The sequence below is a fragment of the Numida meleagris genome, chromosome 2 (genome assembly GCF_002078875.1).
Source record: "Numida meleagris isolate 19003 breed g44 Domestic line chromosome 2, NumMel1.0, whole genome shotgun sequence".
Classification (NCBI taxonomy): Eukaryota; Metazoa; Chordata; class Aves; order Galliformes; family Numididae; genus Numida; species Numida meleagris.
The window spans coordinates 139,618,277-139,645,795 of record NC_034410.1 but is presented as its reverse complement, the minus strand read 5'-3'; the positions used below and the strand labels follow the sequence as shown (position 1 = coordinate 139,645,795).

The 27,519-nt window shown below is 39.3% G+C and overlaps 1 non-coding gene across 1 annotated transcript; it reads left to right on the top strand.

Annotated features, from left to right (window-relative positions):
- Positions 17,969 to 18,040, top strand: TRNAA-CGC. The gene has a single exon. It is a non-coding gene; the product is annotated as a tRNA-Ala (tRNA).

Genomic DNA, 27,519 nt, shown 5'->3' with positions numbered 1-27,519 from the left:
CTTACTTAACTGGAGAACAACTTCCAGAATCCTGGTAGAATTACTTAGCAAGAAGCACAAGAAGAAGAGTTGTCTGAAGGGAATTTGGGGAATATGTTTCTTGAAGAATTGCTCTGGTATCTTGGCCTCTCTAGGAATAAGTGGAATGTATACAGTTCAGAGCAGCAGTTCTTTAAGGATACCTTTTTAAGCGTTAATCACCAGTCAAGTAAGACAAAAGAATATTTAGAAAAAAAAAAAAAAGTAAAAAAAATCTGACATGCATGTTTGTTTTATTATGCAAGAAGGACAGACTACATCAACAAAGCTGTAAAGACAATAGGTTAGGAAGTGAAGAAATATAATGAATACAAAATTTGGGAAATTAATTCCTGATGAATGCTATTGTTTGTAGATCAGTCATGAATTGGGGATATATTTGAGGATGTGGTTATTGACTTTTTCTTGTGCTGAGCATGAATTAAAATGAATATTTTTTTTCTGTTTTCACAATTGGAACAATAACAATGAAAAGAAATATACTCCAGAGATTTTGAAGTAGGAATTACCTCATCAACTGCATAGATACTTCTCATTGAGCCTTTCACTCTCAGGATTCAGCAGTGGTCTCCAGAAGAATGCTAGCATTGTACTCCATCTGAAAGAAACAGGACACTGGGGTAGATGAAATATAAATACATTGCTAAAGCTAATATCTCTCTAAGATTGTTTCTGTGGAAAATTGATGTTCCTTCTTCTGCTCATCTCAGCATCCATCATCCAGATTTCTCGCCTTGACTAATTAATTTTACTTGGAGTCTTAAGGAATATGGATTCATATTTATTAACAACAACAAAAAAAAAACAACACAGAACTATAGTGTTAGTGATGTTACCACATCCCGAAGGGACCTTCAGAAGATATTGTGTCTTAAAAGACAGAAGACACAATTCACCACTCAGGGATCTGGTGCAGAGAAGATGCACGCTTCTCTGGGTTTTCTCATGGTCACTGGTTTGCTTTGCAAGAGAGCGCAAAGAAGCAGATAATATAAAGAGCTTCCATTCTGTCCTCATAGAATGCACTATATCCTTGGATATACTGGCACTAAGATGTACTTTTATTCTTAAATATACAGGACTACATCCTGTTTTACTTGGATTTTCCTTAAAATATGTGTGGGAAAGCTTCTCTCTTCTTACTCAGGAGCTAAGGGCCATCTGCAGCAAACTTTAGGTTATCAGGTTGCCAATTACAAAATTATTAAAGGAAAATAAGTCAATACTGACATAAATGCATTATAAAACTTATTTTTCCTGAGCAGTTTAGCTAATATGAATTTGTTTATTTTCTCCCATAAGAACTGTCCCATTACGTATACTTAAAAAAACCTTAACTCCTATAGGTTTTTTGCCAAGCCTATCTAGGGTTGAATTTTACCAATGGAGAACATTTACCACCAGAAGATAAAGATACCTGGTGGTGGCACAATTTCTCTCTCCTGGACTATTCCATCTGCTCAGGTTTCAGTGATCAGATGCCAGGATGAATTTCCAACCTGAGGAACGTGACTGAGTGAAAGAACGGCTTGTGGCAGCAGCAGCTTTCAAATTAAGGAAGAAGATCTTAATAAGAAAGAAGATGAAAATAGGAAAAAAAATGGAAGAGAAAAATAATCCTTAAACTCAGATTCAGTAAAGTTCACAGGAATCAGTGACAGTCAGATAATTAATCTGGAAGTCTCTTGCAAAGGGAAATGAAGATGGCATTGCCAATCCGGTGAATGTAATCTTTTCTGATAATGGCTTGAGGTTACTCTGGAGAAATTTTTATATGGAAAGAAAACATTTTAAAAAAAAAACCCATAGACATATATTCAAATCAAAACCAACTTCTAAAAATTAAGCTTGCTTTTTAGATAGAAAATCATTGCAAGGTTAAAATGCTGAGAGACAATTAAAGGGGTGGAAATATTTTGATAACAGTCTTCACAGGCTTAAAATAACAAGTTATTTCTTCCCCTAATAAGCCAGCTCTGTGTTTCACATATGAGATATTCAGGCAGTAAAACATCCATACTATAAATACTTTAAAGTAATCACTTCTTAAAAATCCTGGTCTTCCACCAAATTTCTTAATCAGATTTTTTTAAGGGTAATAAATCATCTATTTTCATCCTGTACTACGAGTCCCAGAGGATCTTGCCTCACAACCTGTAACAAAGGAGTGTGCCTAAAAACTCACCAAAGTCAGTAGATTATTTCCTCACACTCCAAATCAAGCTCTCTCTTTTTTTGTTTTCTAAAGTCTTGAAATAATGATGAAATTATGTAGAGATACTAGAATGATAACTTCTCTGCATTTAAATTTATAATCAGCCAACATAATTAGGTACTTTTCTAAGTCAGTTGTTATTTACTTAACACGGCATAATTACTTAATCACATTATAATAAGAGCTTTTTGAATAACTTGTTTTAAACTTGTAAAAATTCTTTTTACTTTCATTAATGAGTTTATTGGTGATTTATTTTCTTAAGTCTATTTACCAGCCATCATTAATAGTATATAAAAAAAGTGTTAAATTATAATATAGAAAATAGAAATCATTCCAGGAAAAGCATTTGATGTTGATTCATTACATAGACATGCATCCTTGGTTCTCTAGGCATAACAAATATTGACTGTCATCATGGGATAGATTAATTCTATAGTGTTAAGAGAACTTCCACATGTAGCGTCATGGACCATTGATTGTCTAATGTGAATGTCATAGTGTTTTATTGCTTGAACGTTGTAGGCTTGAGCCATAGCTCACTGAAACACACTGAAAGACATTTATTGTCTTTTGTGAGTTTAGAGTTCAACTTCATATTTTCACAATTTGTTTTTTTTTCCTCTCCTTAATGATACTCAAGGTCAGTAGGAGTCAATGAAATGTTCTTCTGTCAGGAAGAACACCTTTCCCAATGGACAGAAGTGATACAGTTATCACTGTGCTGAACAGTGAAAAACACAGCAGAGGAGAGGACATAGTGGTTATAGGACCTCTATAGGCTCTGAGGCACTGATTTCAAATCTGCTCTGTCTCAGTCTTACTGGGTTACCTTAGGCAAATAATTTATTGTAACATAAGTAGATCACTTTTTACTTGTCTTAACCTTCTACTGTCACAAATGCAAGGCAGAGGAACCTTACTGAATCTTTTTAGTAGCCAGGTTGCCAAAAATGTCCAAGATTACAATTTCTGGAGTTTTGCAGTTAAGATTTCTACTTGAACAAAAAGTAGACCGATACCAATTTCTAGATAAAACAGTATCTTAATAGTATTCTAGTGGGAACTGTGAGAAGAATTACACTCTTAATCTGTGAAGGGACTATCTGGTAGCCTGTCATTACACTTGGTGGAGATTTAGTCAGAACATTGAAGTCCAGGACTGTGCGTACCTGTGTTAACATGACAGAATTACCCGGATGTTAATGACTTTGAACATGAATTTGAAGTGACTTGGTCAGGTGCAGTTGCCTGCCCTGGAAACATCCAATTTTAATAATTCATAAAATGTTCTTGAGTTCCAAGAGCACAAGATCAAAACTTCTGTGTGAACCTGAGTGGAGATCCATGGGATTTTTTACTGACCACAAAGAAACCACTTACTAAGTGAGAGATTTTCATGAAATTCAGTACATTAGACAGAAATGTACTAACTCATGTATGGCAAAAGCTTGAAGCTGGTTTATGTTAGTTCTGCTGCTGGACCATGGTGCTGCCCACGAAGTTTGAAGTTATTGACTCTATAGGCCATAGGGCATTTGGAAAGCACCTCTTCAAACTGCGGCCTCATCCCTTGGTTTTGAGGGGACATAAACATTAACAGACAAAATCCCAGTGCTGTAAGACAGTTACCGGTAAAAGTTTATTTTTTTAACCGACTTCTGTACCCAGGTTATATTTTATTGGTGTTTCAGACAAAAAATAGTATCAGTACTGGAAAAGTTATGCATATTATACCTTAGAGGCAATACCAAAGCTGGACTGTAAGACCTCTGAAGTGGACCCTAGTTACTAGAACTGCTATGGAAATTTGTTTCTGCAAATTGAGTAATAAAGGAAGACGTTTTGTTATACGGCGTAAGTGTAGGTCATCTTCTCTTCTTCATTTGACCCTTCCAGTAGTTAGCAGACATGGAGCTTGTCATTACAGAATTGCTTTTAAAATGTCATCTGTCATTTCCTCTGGACCTGTGAAGAGAAGATTTCTCCTCCAGAAGCACAGCTGAACTCCAGCAGGGCAGCAGTGTTCTTTAACTCATTGACAACATAATCACACTGAGTCCTGTTACAGTTTATTCATTGTTGATTGTTATTCCGTCTTCCCCTCTGCTTTCACCTCACATGCCGTTCACTCCTGGTTGCCATGGAGATGCTACACAGTATTAGTCTAACTTTAGATTAGCCTTGTAACCTTGCATACTTTAAAATTATTTATGTTTCTTAGCAACTCTGCTGAACATCTAGATTTTTCAGCTATTTTCCTGTACTGGAAGATTGAGTTTACGATCCCTGAGCATAGATGATGCAAGGGAGTCTGTGGCAAGGGAGGAGATGATGCCTTGCCTACACATATACAATCCACATCTTTTCTTCCAGGTTTCATAGAATCATAGAATCCTTAGAATTGGAAGGGACCTCTGAAGGCCATCTAGTCCAAATCCCCTGCAATGAATAGGGACATCCACAGGTAGGTCAGGTTGCCCAGGGCCTTATCCAGCCTCATCTTGAAAGTCTTCAGGGATGGGGCATCAACCATATCACTGGGCAACCTGTCCCAGTGCTTCACCACTCTCACCACAGAATATTTTTTCCTTACATCTAACCTACATCTCCCCTTGTTCTGTCACCACAGACCCTGATAAAGAGTCTGTTAAATGAGCAGGAAGGGAATTCTTACTTAAACAGGTCTTATAAGGGTTTGAATTGTAACAGACTTCCTTTGAAGGAAAGACGAAAAAATACAATGTTAATAATTTTGCAAAAAAAAAAAAAAAAAAGCTTGAAAAAAAAAATCAAGGTTTGATGAAAATGTAACATGACTATCCCTTCCTATACCAAAGTAGAGCTGAACCTCAAATAAGTGTTCAGCTGTTATCTAATCAAGAAGCCTGCATAAGTTGTTATACAGTTTAGGGCACTGAGTGTAAACTGTTCCTTGATATAACTACATAATAGTCAACAGAGGAATCAATTTTAATGATTCAGTGTCACAGAAGTTCCTGTCTGAAGGGAAGAAAGAAGGTGAAATTCTCTAAGCAGCAGCATTCATCCATTCATCTCTATCTGCTACAAACCCCAGCACTCCTGCTGTTACAAAAGACATTTCTAATTGACAAAGTTGCAGCAGAAAAATCTGGATAAATCCCCCAGACAAGGTGTACATATAGCAGTAATCCTCGAGTCCAACACTCTCCATCTATTTTCTAACTGCTCATTTATAGGAGGTGGTGTAAATGGCTGTCCATTCAGTTAAGCCTCTTTAGGGTTGTAAGGAAACTCAGATATTTAAAGAAGCTTTTGTCAATCATGTCATCAGGCAATGCAAACTTAAAAGGCAAATCACAACAAAGTTTTGCCTATTTCAAGCTTTTGCATTGTGTAGACATTCCTAAGGCTAACACAACACAGCAACTCTAAGAAATACCAGTTTCTAAAACAATTCAGACAAAGTATTCTTAAAGGGAACCAAGTGGGAAAAAGTTTCATGCATTTACATCTAGCACATCCTCTCTGTCATGCCTCATTTAGTTTCCTGTTAGTTCCGTATTTTCCTCTCCTCTCTAACCAGTGTTTCGTTTTGCAATGTGAAAAAAAAGGGAAACAAAATGCTGACAGGGCAGCCTCCCCATTTGGCACTCCAGACTTGTCTGATGGAAGCAGCTGTGTCAGACAATGCCCCAAGGGACAGAAACTGATAGCAATTCTGCTGCTCTCATTCTCTCTGGGGAACAGTTGGGATAAGTTCTGAAGTTCCACTTCCACAGTGAAACCCACTGTAAAGTATTTTCAGTTTCACTTATAACACAATGATGGAATCAAGGCAGTTTTACCTTCTTCTCAGCTTCTCAGACTGTCATGGAGCATTAGACAGGGATCAGTTCTAGTTAAATGGAGATCCAAAAACACAATCCTAATTTTCAGACCGTATCTTCACTCAGGTTGATGAAATTAATATAACCCTAACCTCTGATCCTCATTTTTAGAATACAGGAAGATACTTATGTCTACCCACCCTGTCTCCCGAACCAAAAAATGAAGCCAGAGTATTCTGGCAATCAGCTGTATTGGTAAAGAACATTACCAATGGTGAATTTCAGAGAAATATTTTTTCTGACTGGAAAAAAGTCCAGAAAAAGCAAGTTCTGCTCAGAGCATTGTCCAGAACTGAGATGAGTCATTCCACAGATGGGAATGCTCTGTATAGTTCTTCATCCAAAATCTACTAGTTGTTTAGTATTACACTTTGCATGGCTTGGGAATGTAAATGCAAATCAAGGAGATTTTAAGAAATGGGCTGCATTTTTTAACAAGTTGGGATGGCATTTGATTTTAGTAACACAAAGTGGCTCAGTCCTAAAATTACCACCCTCACTGAAATACTGCTATTGATACTGGTAAGAGTTATAGTTGACTGAACTCTAGATGAAGGAAAGGAGGAAAATGAAATTTGAAAAATATGGAAGGGGTTTAAACTGCTGATTAAATATCCAAAGTTTTAATATCTTATTCTTATAGAGTTCTAAATTTACCTATTGCAAGTAAAGAACACATCTTTGGTTCTCAATCATATTACACATGGCATGTAAAAAAGCTTAGGCTTGCTTAGTTGTTATCAGTCAGTGAAAAATCTTATTCTTAAAAGAGATGATCCAGAAAAGTATGCAACTGAAACAATAAAAATTTCACCTAAAATCTTATTTACTACAATTCCAATAGATGAAATTGCTCATGCAAACTTTTCCTGTAAAGGAGATTTAATTTACTATTTTAGTTCAGTAATTGCTCCGCATTTGTATTTACTGTAAGTTTCTGAAATTCCCCTGAGCTAGATAGGATCGTAACACCAAATCTGAATGTCAAGCAATGTATAAATACAGAAAGACAGACAGAAGCCCAAATTTATTTTTTTCTGTCACTTCATGGATCTCCACAGAGTGAGTCTCAGAGCAAATGTACTCTGAAGTTATGTGACTGGGATGCAGGTAAAGAAGTAAAGGGTGTGTTAACCAAGAACTGTGTTGATATAATTCAGTGAGAATCCATCTGATACGCGTGAAGGAATTACAACTATACCTCAGAACTGCATTTTTTTTCAGAGGAATAATTATCAACAGGTGGACTGAAGTGCAACATCGTTCAGGGAAGTCTGAAACAAATTTGAAAGACCCTGGACAGAAGTTTGAGCTTATCCAACCACTCTTGCAACTAAGTATACCATTAGCATGACTACAGCTGCTTTCAGTTCAGTTCTGTATGGAAGAGATTGACAACATCAATATATTTATAGACACTTTGTGTCAATCTTGAAAATGGTAGACAGAGCAGAGAAAGTAGAACCAAGCCACACTAGAATTATTTAATATCTGGACTATTTCATACTCAATTCTGAGCCTCTACCAGTTCTAATGTTACAGGGCTAAAGGCCATTAGAACTGGTGATAATAAATAGCAAGTTTATGGAAATCAAAGCAAATAAGTGCACTGCATCACAATAAATGAATCAGATTCAACTTGTTCTGAAGTTATACCAGGGCAAGTTTTACAATGCAAATGAACATCATTTGAGCCACCTCCCATTATAAAATTTTATTTTCAAGTGGACTTGGCTGAGGTAGATAGACATTACTTCAGAAAACTACTTTCCATGGTAATACTTCCCCACTGTTATAGGTAAAATAAATCAAAGTACTGTTCTCTGAACCTTACTCCTACTGTAAGGAACACAACCAACTATTTATCCTCACAGGAGACCACTTACTTTCTAAACGACTGCCATTCTATTTATATATAAAGTCTGCTTGATAAATGAAAAATTTATTCATTTCTCTGGAAAGGGTCGGCACTTCCGGGCACAAGTTCCATCTACTGTCAGATCCATTATATGAGCTAATGGTTAAAGACAGATGGGAAATGATTTTTTTCAGGGAACCTTGTCTGGCTCACTACAGTATAAAAAAAAATAGTTTATTAATGTCCATGAAAATTAGCATTTCAGATATGTCTAGAAGGCTGCTAATCCCTAAAAGGCATTTATCTTTGCAGTATTTTTATCTTGGAATGTATTTAAGGTTTTGATAGAAGTCCTGTAAGATACAGCTCTCAGGAGTACTTGAAGTCCTTGTCTAGTGACTTCAGGTACCACCTTGTAGCAGCTTGGATCTATTTGAAAAATGAAAAGTTACCTAAGAATTTGGAGAAACCCCATTGCCCCAAGCTACCTCCATGGCAACCTGTGTCAGTGCTCAGCCACTAACACAGCACAGAACCTCTTGAGTCCCAGTTTGTGCTCACTGCCTCTTGTTCTGGCACTGGGTACCACTGAAAAGAGCCTAGCTCTGTCCTCTTTGTATCTTCCCTTCAGGTATTTATAGATACTGATTAGATCACCCTGAGCCTCCTCTTCTCCAGACATAAGAGTCCCACAAGGTTTATGTCATCGGGGGATTTACTGCAGGTGTACTCTACTCCACCATTCAGATTATTAAAGAAGATGTTAAACAGGGCTGTATCCAGTACGCGATGAACTGAAGCTCAAGTGATCTCAGCTGATGTGTTGTGGCATGCTTGCAGTACCACTAATACTGACACTGATTTCATCCATTCAGTTCTCTGTCTGTAAATCTTATCCCTCTTTGAGACCCCCTATTATTTCCTAGACCCCCTATTATTTCCTAGTGTGAATGTCCTTTCCTGATACAGTTTACCTTGAGTAGATTCACCAGGGCCAGTGTATTTTTAATGCAGTGGAAAACAACGCAGACATGTCAACACTACCTTAAGGCCAGGATGATCTATAAACTAATCAGCCTATCTCTGTGTCTGAAATAATTTGTTCTGATGAAGAGCTGCACCTGCTTCTTTGTGTGTATCACCACATTGCACTGACCTGCTCTTAGACCTGAGCCACCGCTCCATGTATGGCCTTTATTTGCCTTACTCTTCTGGGATAGTATCTTTCCCTAGCTGCTACAGTGATGACAAACGCAATAACTTAACTTGAGCGATAACAAATGGCTATTGAACAGCTCCTGCCTCCCTGCAGCTGCAGTAATTTAGAGCAAGGATTCACAGTAAGCTTGGTCTTGAGAGGCACCAACTTTGAGCATTATCAAGTGAGAAGAGAGGATTTAGTGTACACACACGTACACACGTGCACCAAACTCACATGAATGCAGAGGAGACTCCTTACTGACAGGGTGGCTGCACTGCAGTGCTGTAACTTCCTAAAGTTCCTATTAAAATGCTGCAGTAATTAATCTCAATCAAACTTACAGTACATTTCTTATTAGCATGCCATTATATTTGTCTCATGTTGTTTTTGATGTCACATTCATTGCACTCCTCATTGCACTCTACAAACACTTTCTCTGTTCTTGCAGGCAGGTCTGGACCCCTTAATTGGATGCAGTTGTCAGCCATTTCTCCAGCTTTCCTTGAAACCCTTCTGTTTAGCTTGATATCAAATCCTGTGTATGTCTTTACTAAGTATTAGTGCTCGAAAAGTAAAGTCAAGCTTCTCAGCTCTTGCAAATCTTCCTGTTTTATCATTTCACTCTATTAAATTGATCCTACTTATCTTCACATCACAATGCTTGATTTCTATTTAATTATTGATACTAGTAGATCTAAGCTATATTTTTCCTTCATTTATGTGATGCTGAATTAAAATATACTACTTCACTTTTAATTACTGGTTTCTCCACATGGTCATCAGGATGCTAGGAGAAAATGCCTGATATGTAATGCCAGGTCATGCTCTGGGGCTGCTGTTTTGTTTTGGGGCATCTGATAGGTCTTACAGGACTTGAACTGTTACATGAGGTAGACTGTATCTGAACAGTAGCTGATCACTAGAGTCTGACCCAGCATGGCCTTGAAAGTCTATGTCGAGCTTTGTGGTTTGCAAAGGTATTTCAGTGAGAGATGCTGAAGATGCAAATGGCAATGAAGTATATTTTTCTTGTAATGGGTGCCTTTGAAATAGACATAAAGCTGCATAATGAGACTGTGAATATAAACATGTGACCTGCCCTTCACATATGTGGTGCTTTGTTGGGTACTAACAGCAACCAACCCACAGACAGCAGCTCAAGTTCTTGGTGTTCTTTTTTTTTGCCTGAGCTGCTGGCTCAGATCTATCTAATGCACATTTTAAAAAAAAAGTCAATGAAAGCCAATATCTATTCAAAGTCACTGAATCATCCACTTTAAAAGTTACTAAAAATACTTTTTATGGCTGCCTTGAACTCTGTTTCCACCTCCAAATCACAGATGCTCTTACAAGAAACATGGAGCTTGTTTGGAAGTGTTATGCAACACTTAATCTCCTAACAGAATGGGGCAATATGGAAGAAAGAGGTGAAATACTAGAAGGAAAAAATGTAAATACCACTATGAAATAAAAGACAAAATAAACAAATAAAATTGTCAAGGGGATAAATGAGAGCCTGTTAACATTCATTTTAGCTTTTATTTTTCTTTTATGCCTCTTTTTTTCAAAGTAGACCTGCAACATTTCATTGCTATAAGTCAGGACAATAATGCAGAACAATTGTTTGAGCTGATACCAGTCTCCAAATTGGACATAAAAGAGCTAAATATGCTTAAAGCCTGAGTGCTAACAGCTTCCTCTTTGGTAATGGCACATATGCAAATGCCACAAAGCTTTCTCAGCTTTAATGATTTGACTTCTCTTCATCATCAAGCAAGTCTCTGAAGGATTACTGTTGCCCTGTACAAATAGGAAAATGAGGAATTTGAGATTAAGTCTTACAGGAAATATGTAAAACAGCTGGGAACAACACAGATCTTCTCTTGTTCCAGATTAAAACATCTCAGTGTAGGTGATCACACAGAGAAGTTTAACTCTAAAAGTCTTGCCTAAATATGGACTACTTGTGTTGTTGTTTGAGATTTTATAGGTTGTCCCATCTCCAAAAAAGCACAAGTCATCTACAGGTCTTAGGAGAGATCATCTTAGGAGATGATCTCTTCTATCAGAGAGCATCTTAGATGTCACTCACCATTTAATTTTTGGCAAATAAATTAAGACATATATGCCTGCCAGTGTCCTGGGGTATGGCTTCCAACAGAAATCAGTGCCTACAGCTTGTGGAGCCTCAAGGTCGCCTTCAGGTAGACACTTAGTGCAGAGTGTAGCTGCCCTGGGATGTGTCTGCTTATAGATGGGATACATGAGAGTGCCATGCACATCCACGTGGTGATGGTGTAGACTAGATCTATGGCAGATGCATACTCTTCTGGAGGAACAATGGGAGGCCAGCCAGGGAAGCCTGCAGTGACTCCAAGGACACTGAAAATGTATGCTCTGGCATCTTCACTGAATCTTTCATCTTCACTAAATCTTTCATCTTCACTGACCGTACTTGAGTAGAACAAAGGTAAATATCTCCAAGTTGGCATATAAAGTCTGTTAAGTTAATCTCAAACAATTCCAACCCTTTGTGTCATCTGCAGGCAGAGTAGGAAATCATCACTTCAGCTTAGTCGCACCATTGAATTGACAAAGGCCCAATACTAATCTTGTTGAAAGAAGAAAGCCAAGGCTGCAAAGAATTTCCTTAACATACGGATGCGTCTTGGATGGCAGAGATCCTTGGTGTCGTGTTTGGTTTGTGGAGTGGGGTTATCATCCTAGAATCTCTTGATCTAAGATAAGTCTACAGATACTGAGACTTTCTCAGCTTCTGTTTCTGTTAGCTGATATCTCAGGTTTAGTATTTATGCAATGAATTATATGGCATGTCTCCAAATCTCATAGCCTGCAGCAGAAAAACAATTCACATCAGAGTTTTCACTTCAGTGCACTTATGTACTTTCTATTCTTGAACAGCTTTTGATGTGTCAAGAAGTGTGTACTCTCTAACTAAAATCTTATTTAACAGAAGGGAGAATATATCATATATATCATACCAAGACTACACTTTACCTTTATTGGGCATAGAAATACTATCTCCTACATTTCTTTGTTAGTATTTCTGTTTCTACAGAAAACAAAATTTGTTTAAAAAATAATAATGTGCTGAAATTAAGTGAAATTTACCCCAGATAATCTTAATAAACTGGCACAACAATTCAGTTATTTTCACTGCACTGAGTTCAGCCCAATATTTGTGATTAACTTGTACCAATTTTGGCACCTGCTAGATTGCTCGGATATTGTATATTGGTGGTTTCATCTGTCCTCCATCTTCTCTGGGGTGTCCCTCAGCCTGTGTTAGCACAACCATCCCATATGTCCCTGACTGTGGAAATGGGGCAGACACATGTGGTATGGACAGAAATAAGCTTTACTTCCCTTCTGTCCTTCATGGATCAGATGCCACTCTGTTCAAGAAGGACTCCTCAAACAACCATGACCACGTTATTTGCTCTACCTTACTTTCTGCTTTTCCACACTTTGTCTGATCTCAGATGAATTACTCACACCTGTTCGTATTTATTTATATATTTATTTATTTTTGCCATGGGCCCCAGTTTTGCTGATTTAGTGCTCGTATATGGTAATCTTGGCTATTGCAAAAAACTACTGGTAAACCAGCACTCTCAATAGCTTTGATGTCTTTCAATTCCTGGGGTTCCCAATACTTCTTTCATACCTTTTGACTCCTAGTTTCTCATTATTGTTTTATTACTTTTACTCCAAGTTGGAATAAGTCAACTGCTTTTCCCCTTTCATCACTCTTCTGGAGAAGAGAAGGCTTGGAGGAAACCTATTTGTGGCTTTCCTGTACTTGAAGGGAGCTTACAAGGAAGAGGAAGACCAATTTGTCACATGGTCTGCTAGCGATAGGACAAGGGGGAATGGCTTTAAATTAAAAGAGAGAATCATAGAATCACAGAATTATAGAATGGCCTGGGCTGAAAAGGACCTCAAAGATCATCTATTCTCAACACCCCTGCTGTGTGCAGGGTTGCCAACCACTAGACCAGGCTGCCCAGAGCCACATCCAGCCTGGCCTTGAATGCCTCCAGGGACGGGGCATCCACAACCTCCCTGGGCAACCTGTTCCAGTGTGTCACCACCCTCTGTGTGAAAAACTTCCTCCTAATATCTAACCTAAACCTACTCTGTCTCAGTTTAAAACCATTCCCCCTATCCACCCTTGTGAACAGTCATTCCACCTCCTCTTTATACGCTCCCTTCAAGTATCGGAAGGCCACAATGAGGTCTCCCCGGAGCCTTCTCTTCTCCAAGCTAAGCAGGCCCAGTTCCCTCAACCTTTCTTCACAGGGGAGGTGCTCCAGCCTTCTGATCATCCTGGTGGCCCTCCTTTGGACTCGTTCCAAGAGCTCCACGTCTTTCTTGTGCTGGGGGCCCCAGACCTGGACGCAGTACTCCAGATGGGGCCTCACAAGATCTGACTAGAGGGGGACAATCCCCTCCCTCTCCCTGCTGACCACTCCTCTTTTAATGCAGCCCAGAACATAGTTGGCCTTCCGGGCTGCCACTGCTGGCTCATGCCCAGCTTCTCCTCCACCAGGACCCCCAAGTCCTTCTCTGCAGGGCTGCTCCCAAGGAGATCTTCCCCCACTTTGTACAAATACCTGGGTTTGCCCCAGCCCAAGTGCATTACCTTGCATTTGGCCTTGCTGAACTTCATTAGGTTCACATGGGCCCACTTCTCCAGCCTGTCCAGATCCCTCTGAATGGCTTCCCTTCCCTCCAATGTATTGACTGCACCACTCAGCTTGGTGTCATCTGCTAACTTGCTGAGGGTGCACTCGATTCCATCGTCTATGTCGTTGATAAAGACGCTGAAGAACACTGGTCCCAAGACTGAGCCTTGGGGGACACCACTTGTGACCAGCCTCCACCCTGACATAGAACCATGGATCACAACCCTTTGGCTGCATCCAGCCAACCAGTTCTTAATCCACCAAACAGTCCATCCTTCAAATCCATACCTCTCCAAATTAGAGAGAAGGATATTGTGAGGGACCATGTCAAAGGCTTTGCAGAAATCCAGGTAGATGACATCCATCGCCCCTCTCCCATCCACCGATGCTGCCACTACATCATAGAAGGCCAGCAGATTGGTCAGGCAAGATCTGCCCTTGGTGAAGCCATGCTGGCTGTCTCAGATCACCTCTTTGTCTCATATGTGCCTTAACATAGCTTCTAGGAAAGGAGAGGAGATTTAGGTTAGATATTAGAAAGAAATTTTTTACTTAGAGGAGCTGGAACAAGTTGAAGTTAAAGAAAAAGCGGGGAAGTTATGGATGTCCCATCTCTGGAGGCATTCAAGGCCATGTTGGATGATGCCCTGGACAGCCTTATCTGGAGGGTGGCAACCCAGCCAAGGCAGGGGGTCAGATCTAAATGATCTTTAAGATCCCCTCCAACCTAACCCATTCTATGATTCTATGACCACTTAAAATGGTAAACAAATACTTTTTTTTGACCTTTACCTTGCTACATTAACCTCGGGCCAGGGATGGTCATTTGCATGCACAGTTGCACTTTATTTTTATGTGTGTATTAAGTTTCTTTGTTCAGAAATAATTAGTGAGAAAATAAGTAAGGCAGAAGATACTCTGTATATCTCAGAAATCTACTAGCTTCTAAAAAGAGTTGAGAACAGCACAAATTCGCAAATTAGACTTGAGCGCAAGAATGAGTCAGAAATTTCTGCTTTTGGCTTCATTGAGAAATTCTTTGTTTCTGTGTGAAGTTCAACCTGTTCAGTTTTCAACTCCTGTGACAACAAAAATGTTCCCCCTTCTTTCTGCCATCACATGGTTTGATGCCTTATGCTGACCAACTCACACTGAGACAGTCGGTGCTGATCACATGGCACTGTGCTCTGGCATTGCTGTGTTTCCTAGCACTGATGCCTCACCCACTTTTGTGCTACGGTTCTAGGCTAAGAAGCCTTAAATCCAGCCTGATTTCTGGCTTATTTCTATGTGCCATGTTGCCTCCTGCTGAATAGTAATAATTCTGAGTGCTTGCCGATCCTCTTCGAGTTAGTACACGATCTCTGTGACCAAGCCCTCTTGGGATGATTTTCATGACTGTAAAACAGTATGATGAAGCCTGCTTGGAAACTTGGAGTTGAGCATGACTTACCTCATGAGAGAAAACAAAGATAGAAAGTCCAGAGCTCTGAGCTCTGGTCAAGGTGACCAGTAAGAAGCATTGCACAGAAGTCTGCGAGCTGGATACAAATTCTTTGTAGCTAATCTGTGTTTGATGAGGAGAATCTATGGCAGCGTTCGCACTTATGGTTAAATATGCCTAGGATCATTTCCAGGCGCTGAAGCCAATAGGTATCTTTGTAAAATAAACTCTCAGCATTTTATCCATATGTGGTGCTTATTGGGAATGGTCTCTGGACTAATCTATGTTGTAGGCATGGCTCTGGAGCTGTAGGGAGACTGGTAATAGGTACAGGCTCAAATTCCACCAGGGATATTCTAAGAGTTTCAAAGTAGTCTACTACATTTCCATCATCAAGAACATTCCCCAGCCCTATCTATTTTAGTGGTATAATCATTGCCTATACAATTACTGCAGTAAAGTTGGCCTCCTGCAGAACAAAGCATTCTGAGCTTTGACTCTTGGCACGCGCCTGTGCCAAGGCATCCTCGGAGATGGACCCATGAAAGCCAGAGCCTGAGAGTTGCAGTGTGACGGCTGAACATTCTGGAACTCAGGTGTGGGTTTGACATATAGGCATCACTATTATAAATTGGAAATAGTGAGCAAAAACTTTATCCTTGATACTGAGCAAAGTAAATGCACTGTCATTAGTTATCTGGGACAGATTCTTGGCATTATGCAGGAACTGGGAGCTTTCTGTCAGCATCATGGAACACTTAAAAGGTAAATGGCTGTCATGCTACTGCATATCTATCTAAAAACAGATTCAAACTAGCAGGGAGAACTCTAGAAGATTAGTGGTGAAGAAATAAGGTGAGGAAGTTGCACATGCTATTAAACAAAAAGTGCCTGGGTGTTATATTTTCAGTGAATCTTCAAAGTATTGTAACTTCTGTGACTTGTGAATGCCAAACTATTTGATTCTGAGTTTAAAAAATAAAATAATCAGCCAGGTCTGTGGGAGTTAAAGTGACATCAAAAGCACTAAGACATGTAACTCAATGTTACTGCTGTAGGTGCAGCATATTTTAAATTGAGAGGAGTCTTCCTGCAGAAAGGTTAAATTGCATCTGCAGATCCCACGAGCTCTACATTCAGTGGAAATAAATAGGACATTAAAGGAAACAATAACAGGTACTGTTGAGCACAGTGACCTGTTAGCAGCAGATATTTAGTGCGAAACTCTCTGTGACCCACAGAGAGCACCTTGTGAAAATACATTATATTGTGTCCAGCTTCTTTTTTTTTTTGTCCACACAGCCTCCAGGCTAAATGTTTGCTGACAGCAGGAAGTCTCCTAGAAAAGCATTCCCGCAGCCTCCGTTTGCCCTGCTGCCACCCACACAGCAGCTAGCTGCATTCTGGTGAAAACACGGAAACTTTGATTACAGTCATTGCTCAGTTTATACTACAATGATATCAACTCCAAGCAGGAGCTGAAAGCAGGTCTACTACACAAATTGTTAGAGAATTGGTCTCTCAAAAATTCAAAAGGAATTATGGAGCTCCTGGATTTATATGATCCTGCCGAAATTTGGTTTTGAGACAATTCTTGGCTTGAGGAAAGGACAGCAGGAAATTAATCCTTCTGAAATGCATCACAGAAAGTTTGTTTGTAATCTTGCTAAGAAATCAGCATCACCAGGATATCAAAATGTTCAGCTGTCATCCTTGAGGAGGTAAATTGTAACAAACATTACTGCTAGAGACAGGGAAAAATGTTTTAATAGCACTGCCATAATTTAAGTTACAGGAGCATGAATGTGTACTTATGTAATAAAGTAAATATTGTGAGAAATGCACAAAAAAAAAAAAAAAAAAAAAAAAAGAACGGTAGCTGAATCATAGAATTGTTTGAGTTGGAAGGGATCTTTAAAGTCCATCCAGTCCAAAGCCCCTGCAATGATCAGGGCCACTTGCAGCAGTATCCAGTTGCTCAGAGCCCCATCCTACCTGACCTTGGGCGTCTCCAGGGATGGGACATCCATCACTTTTCTGGGCAACCTGTTCCCATGTTTCTCCATTAATATCTTCTTTTTAATCTTATTTATTTATTTATTTATTTATTTATTTTTGTCACTGACATTTGCTTGTTTCTGTCTCAGATTTAGATGGTGGAATTTTAGTTGAGGTACCTAACTATGTTCTGAAATAGCAGTATGAGAGCTGGAAGTCCTCAGCTAGGATCCATGAACCCATGAACCCATCTCTGAGATGCTAAATCACCACTGGAACCAATACGTGCTGAATGTCTGTCTGTAGGTCTGCCAACAGCACGTGTAACAGCGTCCACTTCTTAGGATCCATAGTGATACCTGAGCACTTCTAGGCATCATTGAGATGCAAAATCATTCAGAATACTTATTTAATCTGGAACAGCTTAGCATTTTTTGTGAGTTTTAAGAACAAGATGACTGCATTACCAGGAGATAAATCCACTATTTCTCTCCTTATGCTTGGTAGCTAAACACATGCTCATTTCAGCAGCATATATACTAAAATTGGAATGTTATGGAGAAGATTAGCATGGCTCCTGAGCAAGGATGTAATAAAAGGTAAGGTGCTCAATTTTTTATTTTTCCAGGGCAGGGGATGTAGCTCAGCGGGAGAGCGCTTGCTTCGCATGTAAGAGGTCCTGGGTTCAATCCCCAGCATCTCCAGACTTTTCCTGCCTCACAGCCTATGCAGGGAGAAATGCCTGCTGCCCTGGAGGCATTCAAGGCCAGGCTGGATGGGACCCTGGGCAGCCTGATCTGGTGGGTTGCAACCCTGCCCTCTACAGGGGCTTGGATCTTGATGATTCCTTCCAACCTGAGCCATTCTGTGATTCTATGAAAAGGACAAGCTTCTCTTTCCAGAATTTAATACCCGTGGTTCAAAGACAAGCTCCTGCAAGGACAAGAAAAGCACTTGTCCCAGAGGATGATATTTTAACTATGGCTTATTTCTGTTACCATCCAGGACTGACAGCCTCAAAAATCATGATAACAACTTATCCCACCTCTGTGCATTCAGCAGAACAAAGGACAGTCACAGGGGGAGACACCAAACCAGAATGGTGCTGTCCTTGATCCCATCCAGCTCTGCTCCAACTTTCCATCTGAGCTTGGGTGGATCTGGAATGCTTACATTCTCACAACCTCCTCTTCATTGCATTACATCATGACTCTGTTGGTTAGCTGGGCTGGAATTCTCACTAGGAGCTCATAGCTCATAAAACTCAACTCAGAAGAGTTTTGCCATAACCTCCCAGCACTGATTAACACCAAACAGAGGACGCAGGTGAAACAATGACAGTGGAGGAGCGTAGTGACCAGAAAGAGAACATCTGCATTTCTCCTCTTGCTCCCTGCTGTCCAAGGGTAAGACTATCATGTATGCATATGTTCTAGATGTTCTAGATGCTAGGTCCTGTTAGAGGCTGCAAGTACATCCTGTCTAATAAGAGCTTAAACTGTGAGTCTCTCCTTTTAGATGGTTTTCCTATCTGTACACCTACCAGTCCTTCTTTACATACCGATTCATGCTGTCAAAATTCAGTATCATAATTGCAATGTGCACAGCTTTGATTAAGCTGTGAAATAGTGGCTTACAAGGTAAATGGGCAGTAAATCTTCACAATGGCTGGCAGATAGAGTAAGAACTGAAAAGAAATGTTGTATTATTCCATCCTAACTGGGAGCATATAGTTCTGCTGCTGCTGCTACCCTTGTATTTTCTGATTGGTGCTGTGTTATAACTTAAACTGTATGCAAAGGAATAGAGAAGACACAAAGGAGAAACAAAGTCTGGTAAACACAGCCTCAGACTGCACAGAATGGCCACAGAGGGTCATTTGGGCTTTGATTTATAATGAGCAGAAAAGCAGTGACCTGACAATTACATGTCTGTGCTGTGCTCATTCTGCCATGGTGATTTGTTTGCTAGAAGACACACGGTTATTTTAAACACTGACTTTTTTATATAGACAGTCTGGCAGTCTCTGCTATGATGGGTTAAGCAGACATTTATGCCTTCCAGTGAAGCTGGCAACAATGACTTGCAAATAGTTCTTTCCATACAATTAAGCTGCACTCCTGGTGTTGAGCAATGCAGATTTCTTCTTTCTTTCTATGGTTCCTACTGGGATGTGAGAGGATTCAAGTCATCAGAGATTTCCAAAACAGAAGTGAAAAGGATTGTGAGTTTTTAAGATACTCCTAGATTTCTTTGGATATTTGTAGACTCGGGAACTGCTTCCTGTATCAGCAGTACAGTACTGATAATACCTAAACATCCTTTCTGTCCTTGCAGGAACCTGAACAAAAAACATCAGTATCCAAGCTGGCTCTTTCTTTAGTTGTGAATATATAACAATTCATTCCAGACACTCTAAGCACTCAACACACAAACCTAAGGTTAATACTTGATAAGATACTAAGCACACTTGTGTGCCACTGAAGAGTGCTTGCACGCACAGGAAATGCAAATCCCATCATCCATTTAAACTATGCACTATGTTAGGTCTCACCTCATTGATGTCAACGGTAATTATGCTTATTCATGTCCAGGCTGAAATGGGTCTGTAGGATTGTAAGGTAAAATCCAAATGCCCTCAAACAAATGAGGCTCCCGCAGACAAAAGCATAGCATTTACTCTAACAGAGATATCAGAGTTTGGCCTACAGAAAATAAAAGAGTGAAGTGGTACCCTACTTTTGAAATGCATGGTGTTTTTTTCCACATTTCTGTGATTTCATCTGCTCATGATTTACCAGTTTTTGTGATGAAACTCATCTCATTGTTTCTTTACAACTCACTGCTTACCCTCACTGATAGGGAGAGTTTTTTGGTAATCAGCTTCATTCCTCTTTCTCTTAATTTCCTTACATCAATTCCAGTGAATATATTACTGAAACTCTTCCCAAAAAATTAATACGTCTTCAGGAAAAAACAGCTGATTGGCATAGCCAATAATAATAAGCCTTTTCCTGTGAGGTCGTCTGTGTGCCATTCTTTGTGCAAGTAGCAAATTAACTTTCAGCCTTTATCTAAAAGATATTTTGAAAGAATCTAGTTTGCAGTGGAATTTTCTGTCAGTTCTTTTCTTCTCAACTGTATACAAAACTTATGCGAAACAAAAGCAAAACAAAACAAAACTTTGACCTCTTCAATGACCTTCTTGGATGTATCCCATGGGTCAGAGCACTGGAAGGTAAGGAGGTGCAAGAGAGTTGGTTAACTTCCTCCAAGCTCAAGATTAGTGCATCCCTAAGAGTAAGAAATCAGTCAAAGGTGGTAGGAGACCTGCATGGATGAGCAAGGAGCTCATGGAGAAACTCAAATAGAAGATGAAAGTTAGTAGAATGTGGAAAAGGAATTACACTGGAAGATAAATAGGAACTTTGTCAGGGCATGCAGGAATGCAATGAGGAAGGCTAAGGTTTACATGGAATTATATCTGGCAAGGGAGGTCAAGGACAAGGGCTTCTTTATGTATATCAATAGCAAAAGGAAAACTAAGAATAACCACACACATCAGTACAGGTTAGGGGCTGACCTGCTGGAAAGTAGCTCTGCAGAGAAGGATCTGAATGTCCTGGTGGACAACAATCTGGCCATGAGCTAGAGGAGTGTGGCCAACAGGCTGAGCTGCCCAGAGAGTTTGCGGAGTCTCCTTCTCTGCAGGTATTCAAAACCCGCCTGGACAATTCTGTGTGCAACCTACTGTAGGAAACCTGCTTTAGCAGGATTTGGACATGATGATCTCCAGATGTCCCTTTCAACCCCTACAATTCTTTGAAAACAAAAGAAAAAAACAGTTTGGATGTTTCTGTGGAGGTGATATTGCTACAAAGTAGTTTCACTCTCTTCCAAAATTTGTTCTAATTCATTGATTTTGCTGGTGCAACTTAGGATGATACACAGAATTTTAGGAGCATCTTTATTTCTGTACTTTATGTTCCTGCCTGACTCCTCTTTGTAACTAAAGAAGCTTAAAGCAACAGAAATGAAATGAACAAAATTATCAGTACAAACAATAATTTAGCTGATTCTAAGACAGGGCCCAAATCAGCAACTAGAAAACATAGCTTATTACAAGAGTTAATTAATGTATTTGGTACAATTTTAAGAAAAACTTTGCCACATCTAGTTGAAACTGAGTTGTTTTACTAATAAAGAGTTGATAAGCTTTTGAAAAATTAGGTGTTGAAAGATACTAATAGAAAAGTTAACATAAACATTTTGCTTTGATTATCAGAAATTGCAGACCAAGGTTTATGTCTACTGAAAAACTGCACCAGAGAATAGGAAACAAATTAAGTAATTTTCTGAAAAAAGAACTCAGAAACCATACTTTATATATATTAGCTGTGCCTGTAATGTCTGTGAATATTAAACATCCACTCAGCTATTTTCTTAGATTTTGGGTCAAAGCTGACTTTCTTTTCTTACAAGTATCTCTGGCAAATAAATTCACTTTGCCTGACTGAAAAAAAAATAAAAAAGAGATAAAATTTGAAAACTGCAAAAGCTATGCCTCCTAGCATCACAAGAATGATGTGACTGCTGATAACTGACTAGCAGAAAGAATATCACACACAGCTAAACTGTCCTGCAACCACTTAGATATTTCAAAAATGTACTCAGAATTCTGATTATAAAAATATGGATAAAACTAAAAGTAAACTTCTGTTTTCTTCATTTGCAAGTATGAAATTTGGATCTCTGTTGAAAAATCTAGTTATTTACTCCAGGTGTTGTTTTTTTTTTTTAATTTATTTTAATGAATGACTAAGTGCAAATTTGCCTCTGAATTACAAGTTGCGATGTATTAAATGAAAAAGAAACCTTTCTGCTTAAAATATTCTGAGAATATTTCAATCTCTTAGGCTGGAGATTTTGCAAATGTGCAAGAAATGTACAAATATAAAATAACAAGCTCTATAGTGATAAATATTAGCATACAGTGATAGTAACATGGAGCACCCAAGTATATATTTATTGGATATAATCATTACACTGTTGAATTCAATCAGTCTAAAGATGTGGAAAAATAATTGTAAAAAGCTATTAGATGATATAAATATGACACTCCATTGAAATTGCCACCTTCTCCTTTCCTGCTCCCAAATCCTTTCTCTTAATAAAATTTGGCCTCCTTTGGTGGAGGGCTATATCTGGAATTTGAGAATATTCAGATCCAATATTATTTTGAATCTGAGCAGTTTTTTTTCCCTTAAGAATAAGAAAGCTCTAGTTACAGAATTAATACAAAGTGCATTTGGCTTATTAGATGAGAGCATGAATACTCTATGTTATCAGTTAGCTGCTCCACCTGACAGACAACTGGAGAGTTTTTTATATCTATATCTGTATATATCTATCTCTACATCTACGTATCTACTTAGCAGTTATCTAGGTTTGGACTCTAAAGAATTTTTAAGTTAGCCTTTTCTCTTCCCTGCAGCCAACCCCTCAGAAATGCTACAGCGTTGAATTAATGATTGAGCAATAATTCCATAAAAGACAAAGGGCATGGAGATGTTTGCTTTTAATGTTATGAAAGAAGATAATATTTAGTGGGAGCCTGAAGCGCTGAAAAAATGTAATCATTTCTGAAGACATAAAAGTCACTAACAAAAATCAGACATACTGGTTATATTCTAGGATATTTACATCTCAGAAAGGAGGAAATGAGATACTGCAAGTCAGAATTTTGCTGAGTTGAAAGATATTCTGCAAAGGACTAATTGTTTTGGGGAGAAATAGTTTCAGGATGTGAGAAATGAATCTTTTAAGTCATAAAATTATGACTTGGAAAAATACATATGGCCTTAATTCACCATGGTCAAACAGCTATTTTTAGGAGATATTTCTTCAAATATCTCCTTTAGATGTCAGAATACTTTCACAAAATATATTAGATCCGATGGAACGCACTGCAAGGAACATGGGGCAGAAGGTAGGAATAAGCAGTAGAATTGGCTTTGTTAGTATATTGTTTAAAAACAATGTCATAGTGACTAAGGATGTCATAAATGAGTAAATAAAGCATGTATAAATAAAGTAAATACATTCTGTTACTGTAATAGTGTTTATATATCTTAAGACAGCTCTGACAATATTATTATTATTCCTGGATTTGATATTGATAACTACATTATATTCACTTTTATTAATAAACTGAGAAGAAAACCTATTTGCTTCAATAGCCACTTAATGGCTTGTTATAGTGAAGATGGAGCCATATTCTTGGAGGTCCACAGTGATAGACTCAAAAGACAATGGACAGAAATTGAATTTTTTTTTTTTTAGGCAGAAGGAAAAAGAAATCTTCAAAAAAGAGATTGCTCAAACACTGGAACAGTGCTCTTTAGAGACGTTGTGGAACATCAGCCTCTTGAGGCACTGACATCATTGTGCTGATACATATTTTTTTTCCTTGTCTTTTGTGGACTTCATGGAAATATTTTGCAGGCTTCCAGACAAACCGGGACAGCACACTGAAAACAACAGGAATAAACAGAAAGAGTTTGAATTTTCCGTTCTGCACTTTAGCTTGTTCAACTGTAGTGACTGTTGTGTAGGTAACACAGCTATACAATGATGATTTCTTCTGAAATAGTGTGCTTAATTGACTGTGATTTAGGAAACCAGTCCTTGAATCATAGAATCATAGAATTAGCTAGGTTGGAAAAGACCTACAAGATCACCTAGTCCAACCATCCACCTACCACCAATAACCCCACTAAACCATGTCTCTCAACGCTATATCTAAATGTTTCTTGAACACCTCCACGGACGGTGACTCAACCACCTCCCTGGGCAGCCCATTCCAGCGCCTGAACACTCTTTCAGAAAAGTAGAATTTCCTAATGTCCAGCCTAAATCTCCCCTGGTGCAACTTGAGGCCATTCCCCCTCGTCCTGTCACTAGTTACAAGAGAGAAGAGGCCGACCCCCAGCTCACTACAACCTCCCTTCAGGTAGTTATAGAGAGCAATATGGTCTCCCCTGAGCCTCCTCTTCTCCAGACTGAACAATCCCAGCTCCCTCAGCCGCTCCTCATAAGGCCTGTGCTCCAGACCCCTCACCAGCTTTGTCGCCCTCCTCTGAACACGCTCCAGGGCCTCAATGTCTTTCTTGCAGTGAGGGGCCCAAAACTGGACACAGTACTCGAGGTGGGGCCTCACCAGGGCTGAGTACAGAGGGACAATGACTTCCCTACTCCTCCTGGCAACACTATTTCTGATACAAGCCAGGATGCCATTGGCCTTCTTGGCCACCTGGCATCCACACTGCTGGCTCATGCTCAGCCGAGCGTCGACTAATACCCCTAGGTCCGTTTCCTCCATACAACTTTCCTGCCACTCTGCCCCAAGCCTGTAGCGTTGCCTGGGGTTGTTGCGGCCGAAGTGCAGGACCCGGCACTTGGTCTTGTTGAACCTCATCCCGTTGGCTTCAGCCCAGAGATCCAGCCTGTCCAGATCTCTCTATAGGGCCTCTCTACCCCCAGGCAGATTGACACTTCCTGCTAGCTTGGTGTCGTCTGCAAACTTACTGAGGGTGCTCTCAATGCCCTCATCCAGGTCATCAATAAAGATACTGAAGAGGACAGGCCGCAGCACCGGCCCCTGGGGAACACCACTCGTGACCAGTTGCCAGCTGGATTTAACTCCATTCACCACCACTCTCTGGGCCCGGCCCTCTAGCCAGCTCCTTACCCAGCAAAGGGTGTACCTGTCCAAGATTGAAGATAATAGAGAAGTTATCTCTCCACCAATAATATTTCATGAATTCAGAAGCATACCCAGATAGAAATTACAGGCAGATTTATCTCCATTACGCTGTACAGAAAGTGTTAATACATATTGGTCTTTACCACTTTCCAGTGGTGGCAGGTGGTTCTATGAAGCCTGATTCAAAAATGCCTCCCTTGCTCTGCTCACCCTATTCTGCTCATGGGAGCTCTAGATAGAGAAGCCTTCCTTTACTGTGACCTTCCACAAGCTCTCTAGCTCTTGCTCAGTCAAGAACAAAACTGCAGCTGCTCTACCAGATATAAAAAGGATACACATCTCAGAAAAAATGTTTGCATTTTATTTTGTGAATTTTATAAAGTTTTGGTTAAGTTTAAAATCAATTTTAAATCTTCATGATAACCAATTTTTCTTTACATTTAATGATAAATGTATTCAGAATGTTTGTCCAACTGTGTCATAGGACCCTAATGTCATTCATGTACTGGACATTTGAAAACGCTCATAGAAACTTTTTCATCCTGTTGGAAAAGACTGTTTCACAAAGGGCTACTGGAACTTGAGAAAATATTGCAATATTCTAATCTCTAAACTGAGACATTCTGTCAGTTATATTTTTTCAGCAACTAGACCTTATTTGTGAAAATCCCTCCACTTCAACTGGCAATGTCCATCAGCCCAGCGCTTCTTAGCTTATTTCTTAGCATATTACTGCTGCCTCCCTCCATTCCTCTATGCCCTTCCTCTCAGTTATACGAAGAGAAATTGAAGGGGACACAGATACTGGCTCAACACTGCATTATTTAGAGCATCTCTGGCAATCAACCTGATTGCTATTCTTGGAAGAGAAGCATAAAGACTTTCTGGTATGTGTTTGAAAGCTGGTATTAGATAAAAAAAAAAGAAAACAAACAAACAAACAAACCCAGCCACTGATTTCTGAATACAAGAATTTTTCTTTAATGCTTGAAGGTGAATTTCCTCTTGTAGACAATTTGATTTAAAAAAATTGTCCTCTATTCTGTTCTGAAGAAACCACTTTTTTGCTAGTACAGTTCTTAAGTCAAGAGCTGATCAAGCATATTAAAGATTAAGATGGATGATAGCAAATCTTGATTAAAAACCTTTCTATACAGCAGTACAGACTTCTTCGTTCTGCTTAAAAGAATAAAAATGATGTGCAAATCTGCTGCCAAGTGGAAGTAAAATCAACCTGTGGACGTCAGATCCAGTTCTGAATATATTTAAAATAGGCTGCAGAAACAACTTTGAGGAATCTTACTGAAAGCCATACGTCTTTCACAAAGCTCCAGCATAAAGCATGTCCTGTCTTTGCTTTTTTGAGACCTTGCTCAGTGTGATCTGAATGTTTAATAGTTCAGCTCTCCTAACACCCTAAGAAAAAGACTTGAAGGCTTTGTTGGTTTTGCATTATTCTATGGCCTAAAATTGTGACATATAATGAAACATAGATATTACTGACCTAGATATCACATGAAATGTCAAATTATCATGCTACATCCCCTTCTAGAAAAAAAAATATGTATTTTCGTCTTCTTCGCAATTTTTCACCTAACCTTATTTAGCTTACAGCTGAAAATATTTGAAGTTTTCAATTACCCAATCTTGTATTTGTAACTATCATACTTAACAGATTTAATATTTTAAACCTCTTCCAGCTTAATTATTTCTCCCTGTGATATTACATGTGTTGTTTATTTACAGAAGTAGCATTTCTTGATAATGCATACACTTCTATGAATATTTGGATTTTCCTCTGTTAGTTTTCCGGAAATTTTGAAATGAATCTGGTTACAAGTACAGAGTACCAAAGTGGGACTTTCTTCACCTACCTTAAGATGTTGGGATCTTCCCATAGTCAATAGATTGGCAGCAAATCAAATGACTAAATCCTATTTCAGGACTAGACAAACAGATCTCTGCTTCTATCATGGCACCCTGTGCTGATTTAGACACCTACTGTCAGAGATTCAAATTTAAATCGATGACTCTCACCATAGCTTCCTGAAGAGCAGATGTTAGGATTTATTTAGATTTTCAAATTCAAAGAGTAATCTATGTTTAAATGTTACTGGCCCACTTTCAAGTGCCGGGTCCTGCACTTTGGCCACAACAACCCCAGGCAAAGCTACAGGCTTGGGGCAGAGTGGCTGGAAGGTTGTGTAGAGGAAACGGACCTGGGGGTATTGGTCGATGCTCAGCTGAGCATGAGCCAGCAGTGTGGATGCCAGGTGGCCAAGAAGGCCAATGGCATCCTGGCTTGTATCAGAAACAGTGCTGCCAGGAGGAGTAGGGAAGTCATTGTCCCTCTGTACTCAGCACTGGTGAGGCCCCACCTCGAGTACTGTGTCCAGTTTTGGGCCCCTCACTGCAAGA